At 40.1% G+C, this 25,294-nt stretch overlaps 1 long non-coding RNA gene across 1 annotated transcript; it reads left to right on the top strand.

Moving 5' to 3' along the window:
• The first annotated feature begins 1,408 nt into the window (after positions 1–1,408).
• LOC142100043 (uncharacterized) lies at positions 1,409–15,045 on the top strand. Its single transcript, XR_012678667.1, has 3 exons — positions 1,409–1,515; positions 1,630–1,730; positions 14,930–15,045. It is a non-coding gene; the product is annotated as an uncharacterized LOC142100043 (long non-coding RNA).
• Positions 15,046–25,294: the final 10,249 nt, after the last annotated feature.

Raw genomic sequence — 25,294 nt, 5'->3', positions numbered from 1 at the left:
CGATTCAACCAAGGCACCATAACCAAGTTGGGCTGTAGGCATGGTCAGATGAGTGGTCTGGTGCCATGTCTTGGAGGACCAGGGAAAATAACCTGTACTGTTCCACTTCAGAAGTTGGGAAGTGTTATACATGTCTATCAATAACTGTTATTAGGATCTGCCACAGTAGTTGTGGCTATGCTGATAAGGATTGTAATATCCAAATGTTTGAGTCATTCCTGGCCGTTTCATTGCCTGTGTCTATTGCTTTTCACCAAGCGCCCCATATGCAACAAGGTTAGACTAAAAAAGCAAACATCCTCCTAATATTTCCTCTGCTGCTACTCATTCACAGGTAGGAATAATTGGGAGATTGCTATTCAGTGAATAAGCCAATCATTTCCTTCTGTATGAGTAGCCCAATGGTGAGAGCTTGAATAAAGGTAACTTAAAAAGTGGATCTGTAAAATTCTTTATGGTCTTTAGGTTGATAGATTCAGAATTCACCAGCGACTCTGTGAAATGCTGAATTTTTATTGGACATTTTTGAAACTCCAACACTGCTCTAAACACAACAAATATTTCCAGTACTAATAATGACTGAGTGGTGAGATGCCAAAGCTAGGGAATCTGCTATCCCAAACAATAAATGCAATAATAAAACCAAAAATTGCAATGGTCACCACACTCACTCAAAAAGATAGTGCACTGCAGAGGGTTAAAAAGAATATATTTATTGATGGTAATCAACACAGTGATAACATGCACAAATAAACTTGTGCTCAAGATATAAAACCACTATATATACCACAATGATTGGTACAGTAGGTGCACCTACATATAACCTAATTAATGCGCATATAAAAAAACCAACAGCTGGAAAAAGATAAAAATATAAAATATAAAAAATGTAGAAATAGGGTTCCATCGGTACAAATGAATCGTGGTGATATTCAAAGCCGCATAGATGATATAATGTTCCAGAATAGTAAAGATATTGAAATGACAACTTGAGAGGACCGGGCATAACGAGAGATTATAGTCAAAGAGATAGCCCATCCGTGTGTTGATATAAGGTGTGCATTCCTTACCAGATACCTGGAGAGACGGTATAATAGAAAGGTACCTCCATGGAGAAACCTGAGCGCTAACGTCCCTGGTGTAATGAAATCACGGTCCCCGGAAACAAGTGTCAATGAACTAAGTTCTTAGGAAGTAGCTGACTGCACAGCAGATGGAAATCTTGCTAGCGCACTGGATGTGCGCAGCACATAAACAACAGTCTTGACCTATATATTCAGGTGTATAGCGGCTGTCCACAGATATCCGGTGAAACAAAAAATATTCAAACCAGCATGGAATGTTGGACAAATAAGATTATCATAGTGTGGTAAAATCAAACTAACGCGTTTCATCGCCTCCAGGCAACTTCATCAGAGAACGAACAAACATAGATCTTAGCGATCAACACTGCTCTGTTGTGGAAAAACAATGATGTTAGAGGTCCAATCAAAACAGGAGAAGTTGCAGGTGAACGTGTGTGGTAGAATGGATCGGTGTGGGTGGTTAATGAGAATAGGGGCAGTGGTGACATTACTGAAGCACTAACCACACACCTATAATATGTCTTTTATCACCAACAGATTATAGGAAAATGTCCTTTGAGGAGCCGGTCATGTGGAACCCAAAGTTGGGTGCAGAGATGCTGAGCAAGCAATTCCAAACCTTCAGGAAAGATAAAACATCCCTAGGTGAGGAAAGAACTCTGAGAGATTTATTGGGAAACACAGTTTGGGAAATACATGAATGTGATAACTGGATTAGGGAATTAGGAGAATGGAAGAAGTTGGATTTCACAATTAAACATAAAAATAATGGATATGTAAAGGATGGAAAAAAGTAATGTTAGTGGAAATGTTAAGTATCTGACCATGCCATTCAGTGGCACAGTGGTTAGCATTGCTGTATGACAGTGCTCGTTCCATTTACAGTACTCTATCCAGGATATGTTATAGTATGCTTACTCTCCCTTTGTTTGCGTAGGATTCCTCCCTCAGTCCAAATACCAGCTGGTAGCTTGCTGTTCGTCTGGCAGAGACCTTAGACTGTAAGCTCCACTGGGGCAGGTACTTATATGAATGATTGAGCATTCTGAATAAAGCCCTCCATAATATGTTGGGCCTTTATAAATACAGCCTATATAAATACACTTTAACAATAATATTATACTAATACAGTAACAAGTATTTTGTGAATTATAATTTTATTATCATTCTTTATTCATGTAATGCCAAAATATTGAACAGAGTTGTAGGATACAGAAGACACAGTGAACATTAATGGGTTATCCACCTAGAAACAACCCTGTTCTTTAGGTAGTGTCCTTCCAAAATGTAGTATGTAAGGTGGGTCACCAGATGGCGCCGTTTAACAGAGCAAGGAGGTTTCAGGCCACACAGAGAACTTGATGCAAATAAGTCAGGACTGGAGAAAGAAATGATTGCATCATGGACACATGTGTCACATGTCTCCTGACACATGTGTCACATGTCTCCTGGCACATGTATCACATGTCTCCTGGCACATGTGCCAGGTGACACATTCACTAAAAAATATAATATATAAAACAAATCACAACACCATTATAGAAAAGCAATACTACACAGAAATAATGAAAGCAAATGGCATGTCTATGTAGTCTGTAACTGTGAATGGTGCTATAACAAATATACAGACTACGTGAAATTAGCATCCACAGAATCATTTATTTAAACAGCTGTACAAGATTGTGCTAAAAGGTTCTGAATTATAATGTGAAATATGCTTTGATTAACTAAAATGTAAAAATATATATGAAAATCGAAGATTACATATGAAACAGAATGATAGCACCAGCCTAACAACATCTCATTCTCAACAATTAACCTGTGCTAGACCAGATAACTTAGGAATAGATACGTCCCAATAACTCAACATAAAGCCTCTTTAAGCGCAATATGACAGAGCCGTAACTAGACATTTTACTGCCCTGCGTGAGAAAGCACACTGGTGTCCCTCCAGCTTGGTGGGTGTAGGTGCTGGGCATCTTATTGCGGGGGTCTGCCTAGCCCTCTACAAGCGCTAGACCGCCCTCCAACCCTGTGCTGCACTGTCCTACCTGTTCTTGCTGCTCTGACTACCTGGTGTTTTACACTGCTGCTCTTAACACTCTGTTTTATATGTAATCTTAAAATGCTGTTTTGCTTTTTTTTGTATATTCAGATATTTATTAAAGTGAATAATTGTACTAATTCAGGTTATAGTATTGTCATTCTATCAAGTGATCAACAATGAGTACCAGGGTCAAAGTGAAGCGTGCTATGCAGTACATGTGATCCCTATAATGTCTTTGCTTACTACTTGATTACTTTCTTTTCGGCCTTTCTTGTTAATCATTGTTCTCTGCCTTGTTTTGTAATCATTTAACCATTTGTTCAAACCCATCTGAAAACTGGACGGGACATTCCAGAACCCGATTGTCCAGGAGAAATAGGTGGAAACCAATATACCATACTGAGGATCTCGATGTGCCATTGGCACTACCATTGTTGTGATGGATGTGTCCTTTGTAACTGAACTAGCAGCAGCTAGGTGGACTTACATGGTCTTTGCACTTGTAGGGTGCCTCTCTGAAAGTCTTGTTTTATCTCCAGAGGCTGGTAGCCTGGTGAGCCAGAAGGATGGGTAAGATTACCCAGTGAATGAGCAGTGTTTAAACCACAAATACGCAACATGTGGGTCTCTATCCCAAGAGGGTCTGGGAATCTGTTGTTAGGGTCACTTGAAATATGCCAAAAAAACTATGGCTCACTGACACTTGGGGTCCCAGATAAAAAAAAAAGTTTGTGCCATCACTACCAGAAAGATCAAGACCCTGTTGGACACTGGGCAGATGTACAAATCTTCTTTATCCAATGTCAGGAGGGCACCAGCCTGGAATTATACCTAGACCTTGAATAGAAAACATTTAAAGAGGGACAAAATAAGAGTAAGAAAAGTTTAGAAATAATAATACAAATATATGTATGAATAGAATATAGCAGCCATATGTCACTGAAATTTTACCTGATTATATAATAGTAGAATATAAAAAAAAAATACTTTTCAAAACTAAGTATTACATAAAATGTTAATATAGTAAAATTTTATCTAAATTGTTTGGCTGGCAATCAAATAGCAAACAATTAGCAGATTAGTTATGGATCTCAATTCCAACAACTGCAATATAACATAACATAAAAAGGCAACAAAATGATAAACCTGAATCAAAGATCCCTCCCACAAATGCCGCTAGTAGTGACATCTAAAGTAGCTCATCTAAAACACCCAGGTATTGTATATTTTGTTTTTAGAAAACAATCTGTTCTTCCTATGACATATCGTGAATCAACTTGTAAATTTCAATCAAGCAACAACCATATATGTTGTACACTTTAGGGGGTATATTTACTAAACTGCGGGTTTGAAAAAGTGGAGTTGTTGCCTATAGCAACCAATCAGATTCTAGCTGTCATTTTGTAGAATGTACTAAATAAATGATAACTAGAATCTGATTGGTTGCTATAGGCAACATCTCCACTTTTTCAAACCCGCAGTGTAGTAAATATACCCCTAGAAGTCATATGAGAACATATTACAGGAATAATGTAATATACAAGGTCCCTTAAGTTTGCCTACTTGCTTCTTAGGACAAAATTGGTATTTTGTTCATTGCATTGTGACAAAAATAGCCCTTCTTTTTATAGTGATCAAATTTACTGTAGGGACATCATGTTACATTGTGAAGTACTTACTGTTCTTCACCTATTTACCAGACAAAGAACTGTAAAACTGAAACAGAGAAGTAAAGTACAAAGTTCGTACACTGGCTAAATACAGTACAATATTTATTTATGACGTAAATGTACTATTCATACAGTGTATTCAAATGAGAGTCTGACTCAATTTGCCAGGTATATAATTACTCCATTGGAACTGAAGGGTTTGACATGGTACGTAATGTTTTTGTCATACCTGGAAAAGTTGCTAGAAAAGTGGTTTTACATTAGTGATTCCTATTTTGTGTTTCTTCCATATTTTGTGTTTCTATGTTAATCCAGGTGTACACAATGGTTTTTCTTGTGCAAGGGCTGCATTGGGAGATAGTAATAACTTTACTTGGTTAAACATGTAAAATACATAGAATTTACTACAGGAAAAGTGGTGTCAGGCCATAGGGCTACTGAGGACTACAATGAAGGAGAACACTAACCGGTATTGGCACTACTGAACTAGCAGTTGCGGAGTCTAACTTACCCCTGGTATTCGCAAGGGACCCCTGCAAGGAGGCTTGGACTTCGCTGCACAGGGCACGCAGGTCGCAGTCCTACTAGCCAGTTGCTGGTGTAGTGTAGAAGGGTCAGACGGTCCAGGTCAAGCCAATCGGGAATGTAAGGTACAAGGGAGAATCTGGAGGAATAGTCAACAATCCAAGGTCGCAGGAATAATATGGGTCACGTAGATAGAAGGAATGGTCTCCAAGCCGGGTCAAAACGGGAGAGCAGGAACACTGGGGGAACGTTCAGGGAAGCTGGGAATAGCAGGAAGAACAGGATACTAGGTGCAGGAACCTGTTACTCTGGCGCCAGAGCCAGGTTTAAATAGGAACAGGCTGATGCTGATTGGGAGAGCCAGGGGGCGGCACGCTGAGGTGAAAGTAGCGTCCCATTACTAGGCAACGGGACGGAGGCAGGTCGCATGCGTCCAACAGGCTGACTGGCCGAAAGCCGTAGCGCGTCTGTTGCAAAGCAACAGAGCGCTCGGCTTGAAGACAGGCGTCCGTCCCCGTCTGACAGGGGATCAGCGGGGACGGCGCCTGACAAGTGGGACCTCCTTGAGTTCTACCATACCTCCTAACGTCGTTGAGAGGTAGTAAGGTAAAAGTGTGTGCTATCCCTACCAGAGGGCACATGGTCATCTCTTGTAGTGTGTGTAATCATATCACATAAGGAGCGAGCCATACCCCATATATGGCCTCCCTCTCGTCTTTACTAACACATTCTACCCTACGCCTCTGTACTAACACATTCCCCCTTCATCATCTCTGTAGTAATACCCCTCATCAACCCTTTAGTAACACATTCCCAGCCCCAATAGCAACATATCAGCCCCTGTAGCAATACCTTCCCTCCCCCCTTTTAGCAACACATTACTTTGTACATTACACTCTTCCTAGGTTGCAAGAATTAGACTAAGCTGCACAGTGCTACAGGGACAGTTTGCAGCGAATCAAAGTGAAGCTCATTCATTCTGATTCATTGCCAGAATGACCTCGCAGTCACAGTAATAACTGACACAATGTGAGACAGATAGAAGGTAGCATGTGATGCCAGAAGAGATATACTATATTACTATTGAATGGTCTAAGTGGAAATTTAGAAGTGGTAGTATGGAAAGTGTAAGTGAATAGAATTTGATAGTGTTAAAATTAAACCAGTAGGAAAAGTAGCGCAATGGCATACCACCATATACCAGCCCACTTCGACCACTGGTAGTATTTCTTTCCTGATATCCCAGGTCTACCTGTATCTGTCCTGCTTCCTGGGGCCAGAAATAATGGCCTTGTGGGCAGCATGCGGCCCACGTGCCACATGTTGTGCATGAATGTTTTAATCCCTCTGCATATATAATTGAGGCTTATTTGAGGTTCTGCATCATCTAGTGCACCTATACCTTTTCTGCCGATAGCTGCAGGTGAACCAGGCCGCGGAGCCTCTCAGCATCTGGCTGATGGTGAAAAAGTTGTTGCACAGAAACCCGCTAAACCATCAAAGAGTGCAAATGACAGGACTTCCAGAGCGTCTGCTTCATTCACAAAGCAGATCAGGTACATACCTATATTGCATTAATGTAAGGGCCAAGAATCATATCCTGTTAGAAAGATTCAAATAATGTCCTTATCATTATTGCCCAAATCCCAAGTCAGTGTTGATGTAGATAAATAGTGTCAGAATCACTAGATGGAATTGATGATACCTGCCAGCAGTTGGCGCTACTGAGTACTGAGGCGCGGAGTCTAACACTCTCCTGGTTTTCACCAGGAACCCCCGCAAGGAGGTATGGACTTCGCTGCAAGGGAGGTGCAGGTCGCTGCCCTCAGTATCAGTCAGCTGGCGAGGTAACAATTGAGGCAGTGGTGAGAGCCCACCAGGATGTAGGATGGAAGAGTAGTCAGCAAGCCGGGTCAAAACCAGAGGAACGGATATAGCCAAATCAGAAGCAGGAGAATGGTCAGGAAGCCGGGTCAATACCAAATATCAGTCTAAGCCAGAATCAGGAACCAAGGAGAAGTCAGGAACAAGCCGGGGTCAGAATCCAAATAACAGCAACACAGGAACAAACGCTGGAGCAAGGCTGAAGACCAAATACTCTGGCACTAGACATGTGTCAGAGGCTGCCTTATATACCCTAAGGTGCCTCCTGATAGGGTTAGGGAGATTTTGGCGGTAAGACATGCTGGCTGCAGACAGGTGAGCAGAGATAGCGTCCCGCTGCTTGGCAACAGGACGTAGTTGCTTGGAAGGTGCAGGCGTCCGTCTCCTCCACCAAGTGTCAGTGCGGAGATGGCGCCTGACAGATAGCAAGTCAACCCCGTCACTGAGATCTATCCAGAGCCGGGCATTGTAACCGGCATCTATTCTCTGCAGGGATAATAGGGAGAATATTACTGCAATGGCTCACACAGATCTAACAGGGGATTAGATACATTCCAAAAAGAAGAAAAGGAAGTTTATCAGAGATAAAACCAATTTTGAGACAAACAAAATCTTGAAATAGAATGTGAATAAGATTAGAAAGAATATCAGAAGTCATAATTACAGTACATCAGAAATTGAAACATCTGATAGAGAACCAACAGAGAGCCCAAGAAGATCTGGAGACACATCTATACAGAAGAATTTTTTAGCCAGTGGCCCCATATCAGTAGAAGATATAGGAGATATGTTTACCAAAAAACACGATGGAGTGGGAAGAAATATAAGAAAAAGAGGCACCAGGGCATGGGAGGGGAACATCCAACCCCGTTACAGACAATTCAACCGATAGAGGACACTGAACAATCATTAAGAGTAATCAATCTCTCAAAGATTTAACAACAGCCCAATATATCCTACTTTCTAGTGGCCTATCCTTTGCACCAACTAGTAACCCAGACAGATTTGAAATGGAAAAAGATATTCATCTGTATGCAAGAAAGATACTTTTACATAGGTATTTTTTAACAAAAAGGTAATTAATCCACTCTCACCTCTAAGACTCAAACCACCGAATGGGGAAGCAATTAAAATCTTAGAGGATCTACAACAGGAAAACTCAAGTGAGAAAGACAATATATTTTAAAACAAGACCAAACTAGAAAAGAAATCCATATTTTGCCGACAAGTCACACTATATCCCCAGGTACAAGCATTTCTGGAGCTCGTATCACAAGATTTTGATAAATTAGGACACAAACAGGTTTAAATCTTAGTATTGAAGAAAATAAAGCTCTCAAATTCATAATTGGAAAGATGTAGTCATTAAAAGTTTCGACAAGGGGAGAAACATAGTGATATCGCCTGTAGACAAAACCTGTTATCAAAAAGTTAGATTTAATCCGTCAGACAATTTTTTAAAATGAAATCAAGGTTTAATCCAAACCACTTATGATAATAGCGTTATAAATAAAAATGATTATGACTTTCTTTCGCTTGAAAACCCTAAAACAGCAATATTTTTACAAATTACCAAAAGTACATAAGAACGAGAAGAAACCACCTAGTAGATAAATAGTATCAGGGATTGGCAACTTAACCAAAAAAGGATAGTATTTACGTAGATACATATCTACGCAAATTTGTTGTCACATTGCCATCCTATATCTGTCACTGACAGACAGTGTGATAATACAGCAGGCGCCGCCGGGTAAAGACCTGTCACCTGATCACTGAAGTCAGTGATCAGGTGTGCGGGGCAGCCCGGGCGCATCAGAATGAATTATTGACAGTGGCGGCGGACATTGAAAAAACAGCGGCGGCGGGGCACCCCGCCGCCAGTGCACCCGGCCGCCGCTGCACCCCGCCGCCGCTGCACCACGCCGCCGCTGCACCACGCCGCCGCTGCACCTATCTTCCACTTCTCTCCGCTGACTAGATTTTCAAATCTAGTCAGCGGCAGCGGCGCCCTGCAGGTCCCGGCGCCCTAGGCAACTGCCTAAGGTTGCCTAATGGGAGCGCCAGGCCTGCCTGTACCCCTACCTACGTGAAGATTTACCTGGATTGGTGAGAATGTGAAGTTGTCTTTACCCGAAGTAATGAAAAATATACTATTTATGTAGTCATGTGGCTTTGATTTATAGAGAGCATCCTGATCATTTAGGGATTAGGTAAGGGTAAGTTCAAAGAGTTTATATCCATATTAAACATCAATACTATCAATTTGAAATTAACTTCAGTTACCAACAAATCCCCTTCCTAGATTTGATTATATCAATATCAGACAAAAATGAATTGACAACAGACATGTACAGAAAATCCACCGTAACAAATAGCATTCTGCATTCTACGACTATATGAGGGGTGCCAAAGGGAGAATTCCTTAGAGCCAGACGGAATTGTAGTGACTCAGCCATATTTGAAAAACAAGCTGGAAAATTTAAAGAAAGATTAATCAAAATGGGTTATAGCCATAATCCAATTAAGAAAACCAAACAAAAGAAACAAATAGGGAAAAACTACTCTTCCCAACACAAAGAACAACATCAGATGATTGACAAATTAGATTTGTCGGTATATTCAACCATCAATGGCAAACAACTGTAGAAATCCTACACAAAAATAAACATATTCTACAGTTAGATGCAGATTTAAGAGAAGTGATTGGGGACAGAATACCAAACAGTTGAAAACGATCAAAAAAATATAAAAGATGTATTGGTGAGAAGCCACTTCACTAATATCGGAAATAGAAAAGAATTGTCAAAATCAATCACAGAATTCTTTTCATGTGAAACATGCAAAGCATGTAGATATACTATCAAGACTAACGGATATATTTACTAAACTGCGGGTTTGAAACAGTGGAGATGTTGCCTATAACAACCAATCAGATTCCAGCTTTCATTTATATAGTGCATTCTACAAAATGACAGTTAGAATCTGATTGGTTGCTATAGGCAAACATCTCCTGTTTTCAAACCAGCAGCTTAGTAAATCTACCCCTAAATCCTTTAAAGACAGGCATCAGAGAAAGCATATAATCAAAACCTTCATAAACACTCCAGGGGGTAAAATTAATAAAACTGCAGGTTTTAAAAAGTGGAGATGTTGCCTATAGCAACCAATCAGATTCTAGCTATCATTTTGTGAATGTACTCAACAAATGGTAACTAGAATCTGATTGGTTGCTATAGGCCAGTGATGGGCAAACATTTTCAGGAGCGGGCCAAATAAAAAAGAAAAACTTTAGGCGGGCCAATATAATTTATTAAAAAACTCAAATATCGAAATATATAATACAAATTTTTTGAATGGGACAGGAGGGTGTTATATAGCAGTGTTACGTCTATAAGGGCAGCGATCGTACAGACACAGTGTCACGGTTAAATACAGGAATACAGCTAGGAGCCACGAATATGGTGAAAACACTATGTTTATTTGCAGAAATGTACAAATAGCAGGTAATCATGAGTTTGTAGTAAATACTAGGTGCAAGCTGATGCAGGAAGCAGGAGGTAATATGAATTTGCAGAAACCACCAGGTACACAGCTAATGCAGGAAAGCAGGAGGTATGGACAGATCCCAAGCAGCAAGTAACCAGAAGCATATCAGAAGGCAGGAACAACAAGTAACAACAGGATGTGACAACAATAACCAGCAATGAATGCTGGGAGAGACAGGTATACATAGGGAACACCCAGGTGCCAGGGATAATTAGTGCAGCAGGGTTAACTCCTTAGGGACTAGAAGCAGGCACAATAGCAGCACCTTTGGTGATCAGAAGTACTGCTGCAAACACACAGTAAAGTCTAATAGTCCTGGAGGCAGGAGCTGCCAATACAAAGCAGCAAGCTGCAGGCAGATCGTGACACACAGCACTTATTTCAGCAGGTTGTTGCAGATCCGTCTTTCTGGTGAGCCACTAACTGACAACACAGCAGCCAATCGAAATCCGCCTTTGTATATGGCCCAGCCCATCTCTTCTCACATGACTTTCAGCCATTAGGGGGCGGGCAGGTGTTTGAGTGGTTAACATACGAAGTGTCCTTTTAGGAAGGAGGATGAAGTGTAATGGAGGAAATAGCTGGGAAGGCATAAAAATTAATGTTCTGACACACAGGGTCGGCCCTAATAATTTTATGCATATTTTAATTACATTTTTTTAAATATTGGCGGGCCGGATAGAACCTCTAAGTGGCCGTAGTTTGCCCATCACTGCTATAGGCAGTGATATGGATAATCAATTCACACAAAATGGAAGTTGAATTAAAGCTGGTTATAAATAATAGGATGCGTAAGAGTTAAACAAGCTACAGTGCATATATATTGGCAAATTAAGGTTATCTGCTTTTCAGACAATGTTGCTTAAGGTGTGTGGGGAAGTTTGTCTAAAGTATATTGCATAGCGTAGCGCATTTAAAATGAAATGTGCCTTCCGCTGATAATATCAGGGAGCAGGGAAGCTGTGGTACAGTAAGTTTATTTCTGATAAGATATGGCAAGGTCTACTTGGCTACTTGGATGTCTGCCTATATCTGGGGGATGATGGAAGATGTTAAGAGACCCTGATAAGTGGAGTGATATTATTGGTCTAAGATTTTATGTGATGCTTTGTCTACGTATTAATTTTGTGGTTTTATGGCATAAAATGCTTGCAAAAGTAATGTGAAATTACAATTGTTCTATTTGAATTGAATGGTCTGTATTGCGCATACGTAATAAATTGAGAATATTCTAAAGAGGCTTCGTTTTTGGATTATTTAAGAAATGTCCATAACAGGCAACATCTACATTTTTCAAACCCACCGCTTGATAAATTTACCCTCAGGACTGATATATTGTTAAAATTGCACGTGCAAGCCCAAATATGTAGCCATGACTAGCAGACTATTTAAGCAAGGGCTACAAGAGCATGTTGGTAATATTCAAAACGCCAGAGCTGACGCATTAAAGATGGAACCTCTAACCACTGTCGCTAGACACTATTTTTAAAAAACATGAATGTAATCCTAAAGACCTCACAGCTTTTGCTCTGGAAAAATATCTTTATATTTGAAAAAAGAATTGCTTAAAAAAGAGACTGAATATATATTTTATTGAATAACCCATTATGCCCCATTATATAGCCATTAACATAATGGCTAGACTGCTTTGATAATTATTCATAATTTTAGTTATTTTGGTCACAGAGACACCAGCACACCATAGAATTCACATTTTGGCATATTCAATTCAATCTAGTTAACATAACCCATAAGAAATAATCTTCACATGTATTCCACCATATTCTGGTATTTCAACACAAAATAACACACGTTTTCATAAGCATTTAATGCGGACTTACATACACACTAGGTGACTGCCAGTTAATTAATACTATTATTTTGTAACACATTTTTTAATATAACACTAACAACTGTGACTGGACTTAATAACAGCTATATCATAAATACTATTCATGACTTGGAATATCCTATTAATGTGTTAAAATATATACTGTGTATTGTGATAACAACATATTCATTCAATCATGTACTCTGGACCTAACAGGACATTTGTAGTGCAAAGAGATGTCTTTATTTTATATCACTGTTGATGTGTTTGTCTGACAACAGAAGGCAGCATGGTGTATTCTCATCTCCTTCATCTAGAGTGCATGCACATTCTTTCACAACTTTAAGGATTCAAGGAACAGGGGGCAAATGTATTAAACTACACTTTTTGAAAGTCACCGACATTCGTCGAGATTTGCCTGTAAAGACATTGCCGTTTTAAATCTGCCCTGCAAAGGCGACTTGCTATAAACGCAGATTGATACATTTACCCCCAGGAGAGAGTTTGAGAAGTTCTTCTGGGAGGAGGTGCCCAATGATTCTGAAAGTAAGATATGACTACAGCTGGTATATCAGAGACTATAGTATGCATACTTGCCAACTCTCCCTGAATGTCAGGGAGACTCCCTGAACTAGGGGTGATCTCCCTCACTCCCTGAAGAGTCTGGCATTCTCCCTGATGCTGAGCTAGTACAAGATGTAGTTGGCTTCGCCATCTATGACATGATGACACAGTACAGAAATTGTGTCCTATGTCCATGTATTGATGCCTATGGAGGTGGCCATTTTCATGGAGACCAAGATTTAATCAATGACTGACAGGTAAGAGAACATGACTTCAGTAATGGAGACAGAAATGTAAAAGACACTTTAGTCTCTAGAGATTCATTAGCTGCTTATCTTTAACACATAGTTGCTTACTCTCCCGGAATGTCTGGGAGACTCCCACATTTCTGGGAGGGCTCCCGGGAGAGCAGGGCAACCTCCCGGTTCTCGCCCCCACAATACATAAGTGTTGGGGGCGGGGCATAATTACGGAAATATTGCGTCATCTTAGTCCCGGGGCCAAAATGATCCGATTCGTCAACCCCTGCCCCTGCACGCCCACCTCCCCCGGGATCTCCCTGAAGCCAACGAGGAAAAGTTGGCAAGTATGTAGTATGTCATTATCTGGGAATTGTAGGAGTACTGACTACTAGGCCGTAGTTTCATAGCTATATCCTGTAATCATTGTGATGTTATGTATCAGGGGTTCCCTCTAATCCTTCTGCTATGCAAATAAAAACATACATTTATGAGCAATCATAGAGAAAACACTACCGTGATTATAAGCAACATTTGTTTCCCTTTAAGTTAGGAAAGATTGACTTGTATGTGATGCAAAAGCACTTCACAAGCAACATATACAGGACGCCAGTCTCTCTTTCCAGGAAACCTTGCTCATTTTACTTATTCCAGAGTTCGTAACCTTTTCCATCTGTGGTCTAGGACACAAAATGATGTTTGCTAATCAGCTTTGGAACCCATTATTCATCAATAATGAATTTACTTTTAATTACGGTTGTCTACAATGTAAGCATAATAGTGTTAAAATATATAACAAATACGATATAATGAAAAGGAAACTAAAAACTAATATGAAATGATAATATTAAAAAAATATTAGTACATTAATTGACAGCACACTGTGTGCAAAGAGAGGATCGTAGGTACGCATATTAATAGTATGGAGGCCTACGTTTTGGTTCTGATCAATAGGTTAAACCTGGGTTAAGATAATAACCTGTCTCTAATTCCAATGGCATTGAGTATTGAGACGGACTTTCTAGTGGTTTTAAAAGAATGATAGGGTCTGCCACATTTGCATTGATTGTATGTGTGGTGAGGACTTAAATGGAAAAATTGACAGAATATATGAATAATCTTATTGTCTTGCTCTAGATATCAATGTAGGCCATTCCACGCCCTTGAATGTAGCTTTTTCTCCATGCCGCAGTGTTTCCAGGATGCTGGATGAATCAAAAATTGTACCTCCCATAGTCCACTTTGTAATCAAACGTGTCATTGTTGTCAAATACCTAATTCATGATCTGGCTTTCTGCATTGAAGTTTTTAAGTGAGTAGACCAGTCACAACATCAATTAAATCACTTGTAGACATGTCCTTGCAGATATTATGTCCTGAGTTTTGAATGTGTGTGTGTTTGTGTGATGTGTGTGTGTGTGTGTGTGTGTGTGTGTGTGTGTTTGTGTGTGTGTGTGTTTGTGCCTATAATACAGAATGTCATTAGGGGTTGTTCTGGCACAGGCTATACAATATAATATAAATGTTCTCACTTGTAGACTTTTCCACATGTGTGCGGCAGTGATACATGGAACGTACGGGTTAGAAGATGAAGCGATGCTACGTTCAAAGGACAACATCATATTTAAACTAGTTTGTGACACACCACCAAACCTTGCGGTGAGATAAGGGAATCAATTAATATATTTTCTTTATATAGATATATATTATACTGAATAGAATTATATTTATAGACATCTATAATTGTACTAAAATTGCACAACACACAGAGGGATCAAACATCTTGTGCTCTGCAGCAATCACTGAACCACAAAGTCTACAATGCAGTTTAGTACTTCAATAATCTCTGCATTGTTTTAAATTTTAAATGCATCAAATATTGCAACATGTCCTGTGTTTTATAGATAGGACTAATTTATCGGTTCACTTGTTATAGATTCATGTGCTTGTCTTATTTTCTCATTATATCTTTGCTGAGTACTTCCGTTCTCTACCAGAGTTTGGAGGTCACACTTGCTGACTCAGTGGGGTCATTTTAAACATGTAGGAGCAGTTTTAAATTACTTAAATATGCCTTATGCACATAAGTATATAAGTACCTAAAAATTCAGTAATTATATAGCTAAAAGCCTGCGATTGCCGCGTTCCTTTCCAGTCCCTGTAAGCTGCGTATTTTCCAGGGCGTGTACTGCTGGTTGGATTCCCGGCGGTTGTTTCTTGTCCAATAACATGATCACCTAGGAACTGTCTGATTGGAGGTCTGCCTCTATTTACTGTGATTAGTCTGGACATTCCATGCCCACTGTAGGTGCAGTGAACCTGGATTATCTGGTGATTCTGTGTATCTTGAATTGGCTTGTTTGATGACTCTTTTGATCTCTGCCTGTCCAGTCCTTTACCTGGATTTGACCATTGAGGTTTTCCGTATGCCCTGACCTTGTATTGATATTATATTGATATTGATCTACTATGGAGTATGGAGCCTGCTCTGTCCACTGCTCATGTCTCTGGCTTCGATAACTTGTTCCCAGCTGTGACCTCATTCCATGTAAGCACTGTGACCTGTATTCCTTTGACCCACCTCTCATTAAAGCATCAACGACAGCTGTGTGACGTATCACACAGCCCACTCAATACCTTTTACCTTTGCATTCTAGCTGGACCAATATGAAATATGATGTAGCACTTACCCTTGTGTATCAAACTCCCATTGTCCCATAGACTGTAAGCTTGCGAGCAGGGCCCTCTTACCTCTCTGTCTGTCTGTATTACCCAGTATTGTTTTATTACTGTTTGTTCCCAATTGTAAAGCGCTACGGAATTTGCTGGAACTATATAAATAAATGTTGATGATGGTAATACTGTAGGTTCATACAGCAATTCAAATACAATCCCAAAATTCATTTTCATTCACAATGTGACTCTAACGAAAAAGACTAATAAACTATTTTTTGTCCAGATTTGGAAATCAATGCCTGCATCATGTTCCACATTCCTGGACATAGGAGCCTATTTATCAACCCTTATTTTCCAGTAAAGTAGATATCTGCTGCTTTGCATTTTGCTTCAAAATCCAGAGCAGTCGCCATAAATGTCCATGGGTACTGCTCTGTACCGTAATTTAACAAGTTCTAAAGATGCAATTACACATACTGTATGTGTAAATTTTCAGCCCATAAGGGCAGAGCATTGAGGTAGAGGGATCTTCGGATCCCTCACCGCATCTTACTGCTCTCCCCTCCGGTGACCACTTTCCGATAGTGACCATAGGAAAGATAGTAGAGGGGTCTTCGCAGGAACAACAGTTTTTAGTGGCTGCTGTTCCTGTTGAAGATTTTTAATAAATACACACGATCTTTCAATCCTTATCATTGCAATAAGGATTGAAAGGGTTTATGTTAAAAATGCGGTCATTTATAAATGGGAGCCATAGAAAGAAAAGAGCGTAAGGTTCATAAAAAGGTCTATTTGTATAGCCCTCATTCTCTCTCCGTGGAGCTTTTCACGGTGATACAAGCGATAGGTACCTGTATTACCACTAGCTACAGTAGCAAGTAACTCACACAGTAGTTTGTTTTTAAACTGTACTGTAATGCAACAAGATATTAGGAGCACCACAGATAACAGATATCTAGTTGTCTGCCTGTTTTATCAATTTGCTCCCACACTTTGGGGGGAATTCACTTGACCACACTACTTGTGAGAATAACGCAACCAGCTCACTATTATCGTTACTACGGTAATAGTGGACATCATTACCGTTAGTACAGTAATTTCAACGCTGATTTTTGCTCGCAGCTCTGAGAACCGTGAGCAGAAATCCACGTTAAAACGGTAATAGTGCGCGGGCCGTGTCATTCTCACAAGTAGGGCGGTCAATTGAATTGTGTGTTCCATCAGATAAACATCTTGGTCTCATACAGGAAATAATTGCATGCGGTGCAGTACATTGATCAGTGGCACTTCTCACTGTCTTTCCTTTTATCATCTTCTTTTGGAAAAGGTAATGGGATCGTTATACTGTATCTGATTGAATGTGCTGCTATTAAATATTGAAGAATGGAAAAGTTATTTATTATGTAATGTTGACTAGAGATTGCTGAACTTCTCTTTCAATACATCAGATTGATTAATTATTATACCTAATTATTTTTTGTCTAAATGGTGAGATTAGCAAATCATACCAACCACCTCTTTTTAAATAGTTTAATTTCTTATATTCTGTTCTATTGATTAAATATCACATGGGCATGTATCATGGGCAGCATGGTGGCTTAGTGGTTAGCACCTCTGCCTCACAGCGCTGGGGTCATGAGTTCATCGGGAATTATGGGTGACTTATGCCCCCTTTTCTGAAAATGTGCTGCTCTAATCATTTCCTATATGATAAATACATCCTTGTTTCTAAGAAACCATTTCCGTTATCTTTTCACAGCCCTTTATCTATTCCATGAATTCCTAAAGACACTACAATATTCTTTGGAAATCAGAACCTGTTCAAACTAGTTCAGCCATCTGTAACGTCAGCCACATTATCTTTCTCAGCTCATAGTTTCTGTAACGCAGAGACAATGTCTTGGATTGCCCCTTTTAAGCAGCAGAAATTCATACTGCCCTGACTAAATCTGGACTTTTGTTTGAGATGGTAACCCCAAAAATGCCATCTAATAATTATTGTTATAAACATAATTTCTCTGGGAACACAAAGCACATATCTAGTGCAGTATTCAGTATCACATGGATAATTGTTTAAGTAAAAATATCCCTCATAGTTCAAGAGGCCAGGGTCTCAATAAAACAGAATACAAAATCTCCATAAGGTTAGGGCTCTACCATCAAAGGGTCTGTTTCTTAAAATGCGGTGATAGGGTTGATTTTTTTAATGACACTTATTGCAGAGATAGAAATTGACCTAACAATGCAATTTACCGTTACAATCTTCCGGAGACAGCTGAGCGATACTCAGCTAGCTAGGCGATACTGGCCCAGCACGGAAAGGGTTAACTTACCGCTATGCAAGGCCAGTCTGAAGAATGGTTCACATGTGTGACCTGCATGGAAAACCCAGACTTAGCAATAACAGTTTATTGCTTTGCATGGGGAAGCTATTGCCGGTGAGACCTGGTGAATCTTACCGCCGCTGTGACCCTTTTGATGCATATGCCTGGGTGACTCACACATGCTGGCCTTTGCTTGGTGCTGTGGCTATGCCCTACCAGGCACGAACATCGTGGTCATGGCTGACAGAGCGCATGTAATGCACTGATGTGATGTCAGCTGTCTGTTCGCAGTCCTAGGCCAGCTCTGATTCCTTGCAGTGCATTTTCTGCTTTGAAAACACAAGGTTTACAAAACAATACTGTTTTTATCTGGATTACATCTTCTACAGTTTTCTCTTAAGACAAATACAAGCCTATCATCACCATCATCATCATTTACTTAAAATGTATACATAAAGCTATTTAACTGGCATTTTGACTTAAACTTTCCTATCTTGATAGATGCTTATTTTCCAATCCTGAGGTTCACTGTTTCCAAAAAAATCCAGTTAGCGCTGCCAAATATGCCCGAGAGACATGAAACAGGTAATGAGTCATAGAATATAGTGTGCAGCATATATAAACCACTGGCCAAATCATAACAAGTGACTGAGCTCAAATATAGACTTTCTATTTTTAGCAGAAGCGGCTGATCATCCGTCTCTATGGGAACTGCACACTCCTTTAACCAGCGTCTTGCTGGCTCCCTGAACTATGTAAGTGGCTGATTACAAGGCAAGGACGACTCATACAACTGCATCAGCCGGCCTTGTGTCAGTGACAGAAATAGATGCATCTTAAGGGTACTGAATATTATTAGACCTCACGTGACAGTGAGTCCTTTCACACGTGGATTAAAAAGTGTACTTGTAACTATGCTCTTTGTAACCCATAGGCTATATCCAAATTTTCACACGTGTGAAAGGACTCACAGACACATGAGTGGTAGATGAAAGCTGTAAGCCACTAATGCCACACCGTTTATTTTATTGTCACACAGCACTGGTAAGCTGCTGTAATAAAAGCCAGAATCATGGTCAAGTAGAAGTGTGTTTTAAAACTAAAGTGAGTATCAGATCACTTAATAGTGCAATATAATGCCCAATATGTAACATGTATTTATTTTAAATACTACAGCTCTAAGCTCTAGCCAGGTCATACTGAAAGTTGCAATTTAATAAGCACTGCTGGGTATCTCCACAGTATGCAATGTTACAATTAAAATATTTAACTGCAATCAATACTGTCACAGTTATCAACATGTTGGATATGTGGGCAGCACAGTGGCGAAGTGGTTAGCACTTCTGCCTGACAGCGCTGCGTTGGAGTTCAATTCCCCACCGTGGCCTTGTCTGTGTGGAGTTTGTATGTTCTCCCCGTGTTTGCGTGGGTTTCCTCCGGGTGCATACTAGTATGTTAATTGGCCGCTATCAAAATTGACCCTAGTCTCTCTCTGTCTGTCTGTCTGTCTGTCTGTGTATGTAATTTAGACTGTAAGCCCCAATGGGGCAGGGACTGATGTGAATGAGTTCTCTGTACAGCGCTGCAGAATCAGTGGCGCTATAGAAATAAATGGTGATGGTGATGATGATGATGATGAACCACCTTTCATATAAAGGTGTTTGACATCAGAACCTACCTGCAGCACTTTAACAGGTGCAAGGAGGAGCATAGTTATTACAGTCCCCGGTGGGCTTCGTATAACCTTGCTATGCCTCTAAAATAGCCCTTCAAGCTCTTCATCTCTGTAGATATAACCAATACTCATGATCATAGGAGCCACCTTTAAAAAATTATTGTGGGTTCTCATGCTATTCCTCCCTCCATATGATTGAAAAATACCATGCGTGGACATGGCTAGTGGCTGGGGCCCACAGAGCTGGCTCCTATTCTCAGGAGGGTCTGATTCATGACCCAGTGTACCTTGCACGTAATTTGCGTTTCTAAAAACAGCATGCAACTTGAGTGTACTTCCAGCCACATTCAAACTCAAGCGTATTTCAAAATACTTTCGATATGAATCTAGGTGTAAGCACGCTCTGCCTAAATACTACTTGCCGTATGTAAATAAACATAACAGACCACAGTATAGGGCCTAGGCACATGCGTATGTACAATAAAAGGTCAAAAATAAGAACACATAAAACTTTTATTTGGTTATAAAATAAGATAACAACTCTTAACAGTATAAGCATTTATATAAATATTTATTTTCAAATATAATTTTATATATATATATATATTTTTTTTTTTAAGTTAATAACATAAAGATGCTTTCAATGCGGACTGTGCTTTAATTGTATATCTTAATTATATACAGTTGTTCTGGCCTACTGGCACGCATACGTATACATTTTCAATCAAAGACTATGCTGTGTCAGTCATCACTATCAGTCAGCACTTACACCTGCCCTGTAGCGGGTGCACATGATAATTGGTGAGACCAAGTATACTTACAAGAAACCCAGAACTTAAATCAGCCGTATCTGCGTTGGAAATACCTTTACTGTACAAGGACTACGTTATTCCGGCCTTTCCCTCCCTTGTTATGCCTCTCAAATCGTAGCCAGACGTAAATGTCAGTTGCGTTAAGACATGAATTGCATGTAATTGCGTTCATTGGCCTAAGGTTCATTTCCGCAGAGCTATTTCACACAAGATATGCTATGCAAGCGAACTTACATCCGAACATGAATGTAGCCCAGTAAGTGTATCATTTGTTTAGTTATATGCTACATGTTCAAAAATCTGTTAACTGCACGGCTGTGTATGGGTGACGGTTAATTTTTGATGGCAAATAAATTTTTTGCCTATTTTGTTGATCCAGGCTTGTTCACCTATGTACAATGACCACTGAGCACAATTGTAAAATAATATTTTGTGTTTTCTCATGATGTTAAAGAAAACATTCAGAGGTCACCATCCCGGGAGAGTGTAATGTTTGCTGACAAAGTTTTGCGATCAAGCCAAACTCCAAAGAACATCATGTTTTGAAGCGGGGCAATGCCTGAGTACTAGACACTGTTACTGGTGCCAAACGTTTAATAAACCTTATCTTGTGAGAAGAAAACTTAATTTAACACATCAGGGATTACTTAGAAGTAAATTAACAGTATTGAACATGTAACATTTATCTACAGATTGAATTTATCTACTTTTCCAAAGGAAAAGTACAGCTGGATGTGGTAAATGGAATAATAGTTTATAGCTTAGTGGAATAATACTCGTATATATTCATTTAGGGCCTCATTTAAAGTCTCAAGCGCATGTATAGTAAAACAAAGTAGAATTTTGGCACTTGTGGCCCCCTCTGGCTGGTATGGATTGGGGGAGTGAAATTGGAGTACAGTAAAGGGAGGAGGGGGGACCCAATTACTGTTTGCCCCCCTGCATTAGCAGTAATCAGCCCAGGCTATGAGCATTGGGGGGGGGGGCAGTTTTTTAAAATATTTATTGTCTATTTTTTATACAGATTTAGAACACCAGTCCCCATCATCACCATCAAGCTTTAAATGTATCTTGATGTAGCTGCTTTCTAAACTATTTTGAATTGCACATATCTTATTTGCATTCAACTCTAACTGAGCTCCCTTGTTGGTAAAAGGCTCTTTATAGCAAGTTTGATTTTCTTACTGGAATAAAGTCATACATCAGGGCTGCAATCTGAGCTGGATTTATAGGTCCCAAAGTTGCCATAGCTGCCAATTCCTTTTACAGTAACAGCGCACTACATCTCCCTGATCCTTGACAATAAAAAAACGAAAAACAATTACAGGCATTTTACTTTTTCCTTTCTTCGAAAATGGGATAAAAATAGAAGGGAAGGAAGGATCTCTTGAGAAGAGTGTGACCATTGAAGTGTTCTCTTTGGCACAACTGTGTATCATGAATCTAGTGCAGTGTTGTATCTGGTGGAATAAAATATTTTAGAAATAACACAGTTCACTTTGCAAAATAGTACTTTACAGCAGCTAATGGACTGATACCCTGCAGCAGAGATGCAGCTAATCGATTTATACCATGCAGCAGACATGCAGCTAATGGACTGATAAACTGCAGCAGAGATGCAGCTAATGGACTTATACCCTGCAGCAGAGATGCAGCTAATGGACTGATAAACTGTAGCAGAGATGCAGCTAATGGACTGATACCCTGCAGCAGAGATGCAGCTAATGGACTGATACCCTGCAGCAGAGATGCAGCTAATGGACTGATACACTGCAGCAGAGATGCAGTTTGGAGAGTAATTCATTGAAACAAAGATTGGAAGCAGTGGAAAAGTGGTAGCAGTGATGTGGTTAGCGGAATAATACATTAAAGCATATATACTATATAGGGTTAGTGGAATAGTACACTGCAGCAGGAATTTAGTTGGTGGAATAATATTTTAGGCAGAGATGAAATTTTTAAAATAACAAGATTTCATTTTAAGGAAAAATAATTTAGAGCAGAAATTACATTAGTGGAAAAGTTCTCTCCCACATGGATGTGATTAGTGGAACAACATATTAGACCATAGGAAGGATTAATGTAATGATACTACAGCATGTAGAGATAGGATTGGTGGCCCTTATCTTGATGGAATGGTTTGGGATTGAGTTGCTGCCCAATTTTTCCAACTACCAAAGTGAGTAGGTCCCAGGCAGGCTTAACCTTTATTGGATGGTGTCTGGTACTCCACTCTCGTCACAGTAGTCTACGCCACATAAAGCACCAATGTGTCCTCTTGTCACAGGAGCCACAATTACCAAACATTTTCAATTCCGTAGGTCAACTTTACTTAAGTTAAACTGTAGCTAGATAAGTCACTAATACTCGCCTTGTTCTTGGGGATCATCTTGAATCTTGGGAACACTATTTTGTGGTATAGTCCAGATTAACTCTAATTAGTATATACATTGTGTTACAGTACACTAAGTTTCTAGGGCAAGTTCAGGCCATATTAAGGGATATTTGCAAAACTACAGCAAAATATAGCTTAGTGCCTATATTTATCCCAATGCATGCGCTCTTATGGGGAAGCTGAGTTGGGCAGATATGGGGCATTCATTATGGGTGCAAGATGATGTTTATGTGGAGCAAGATTATTTTAATGAGAGAAAAAGGGGGGACTACATTTGAAAGGGAGGGGTGTCTGTTTACCAGGAGTACAGCTTTTTTTATCCATATGAATTATTTGATTTTTCAAGATCCATTTACATGACAGAGATTGGGCCTCATCCTAAGCTTTCAATGGGATGGCCGTTGCTCCTTGCAGCATCCCGTTATATGGGAATGCGCACTGACAGTCATACGTCAACCAATGCAAAAGAAAACATCATAATCAACATTCCAAAATACAATAATGACACATGTCATAAAGACAGTTCGGTTTTCCCTTCACTCTTATAATTCATTGAAGACATAAATGGTCCTTAAGTACTTTGGACTTTAAAGTGACCTTTTTACTGTTTCCATCATAGACATTTCAGGTGAACCTGTAATAAAACAAAAGCAGGCACATCCCCATGTCTGGGGGCAGTACAATGGTCCGCTTCCAGTGCCCTCTAGCGTCCCGGCCGTCACCTTGACGCCCGGGATGTCACTTCTGGGCAGGATCCGATCGTTCCTAAGACAACAGTCGGATGCTTCTAGTGTAGCGCCGCGTCCCGGCAATGTAAGAAGCCGGGCGCGCGCGGGCAAACAGTTGCAGCCTGTGGGCTGATTAATGTATAATTATATCTGGCCTGTGTGAGATTCAGGGATGAACCCTGATTGGTTGATCTAGGTATTTAAGGCAGGGAGGGCTTAGCCTCCCTGCCGGTTATAGCGTGTCTGACCAAGTACTGCTGACCTGCTCCTGTTTCCTTTACCCTGTCCTGAGGATACTATATTGGATCTCCCATGTATGACCCCCTGCTTGGATTTTGGACTCTGCCTGTTTTGCTCGTGACCCTGAAACTTTTGGCCTGTACCTTGAACCCTGCCACCTTGCCTGTGACCCCGACCTCTGGCGTGTTATTTGACTACCCTGCTTTCCTGTGACCCTTGACCGTGGCTATCATTTTGACTACCCGCTGCTTTCTACCAGTCTACTGGCCTGCCGCTGTGGTCCTGCATTACCAACCCACACTACATCTGGAGCTAAGTCCTGTAGGCATCTGAGTACCAGTGAGCGCATCAAGCTCTAAGGGAAAGGTGGCTGCTGAAGGTGAAAACCTCCATCATCTAGTTCTGTGGGTTGATGATCAGGCCACCTGCCTAACTGTCCCTCAATGTGTATGCAATTCAAGGTGCTGTCATGGGCCTATCCTAAATTTAGTAAGGAAGGCCCCGATCTGATCTGCCCCTCCCATAAAAATTGCAACACTATGCATCCCCCCCAAACACACACTGCCATTTGTATCCATGCATTTGCACAAAAATAGTGTAAAACAATACCACTATTTTAAAATGATTTTTAAAAAATATGTTACCCGCCATAGGTGAGTGGTGGGGGTTTCGCAACTTGAGATTCCCATCCTGTGAGTCATTGAATCAATTATGAAACTGAATTGCATGTGGCAGCCAACATAATAACACTACAAAGTCTGAGCACTAATAGTTACCACTGCGAGACTTGCAAGTGCTATTTCATCTGTTAACTAAAGTATGACGCTGTAAAGGGGATTGTAGCCTTATATACTGCTCCAAACTAAATTAAAGTAAGGGAGAAGGAAATAATTCCTTTATTAAAATTATTTTAAAATAGCGGAATTGTACTTTGAACATATCTGCAAATGTGGACTAGTCATACTAAGCTGGAAAAATACACACATTTCACTTAATAACATGCTATTCACATTCAGATGTACAAACAAACATCTGTTGTATAGAAGAATTATG

The sequence above is a fragment of the Mixophyes fleayi genome, chromosome 8 (assembly GCF_038048845.1).
Source record: "Mixophyes fleayi isolate aMixFle1 chromosome 8, aMixFle1.hap1, whole genome shotgun sequence".
NCBI lineage: Eukaryota > Metazoa > Chordata > Amphibia > Anura > Limnodynastidae > Mixophyes > Mixophyes fleayi.
Note: the sequence above shows the minus strand (reverse complement) of the source record. Positions and strands in the feature narration are given on the sequence as shown.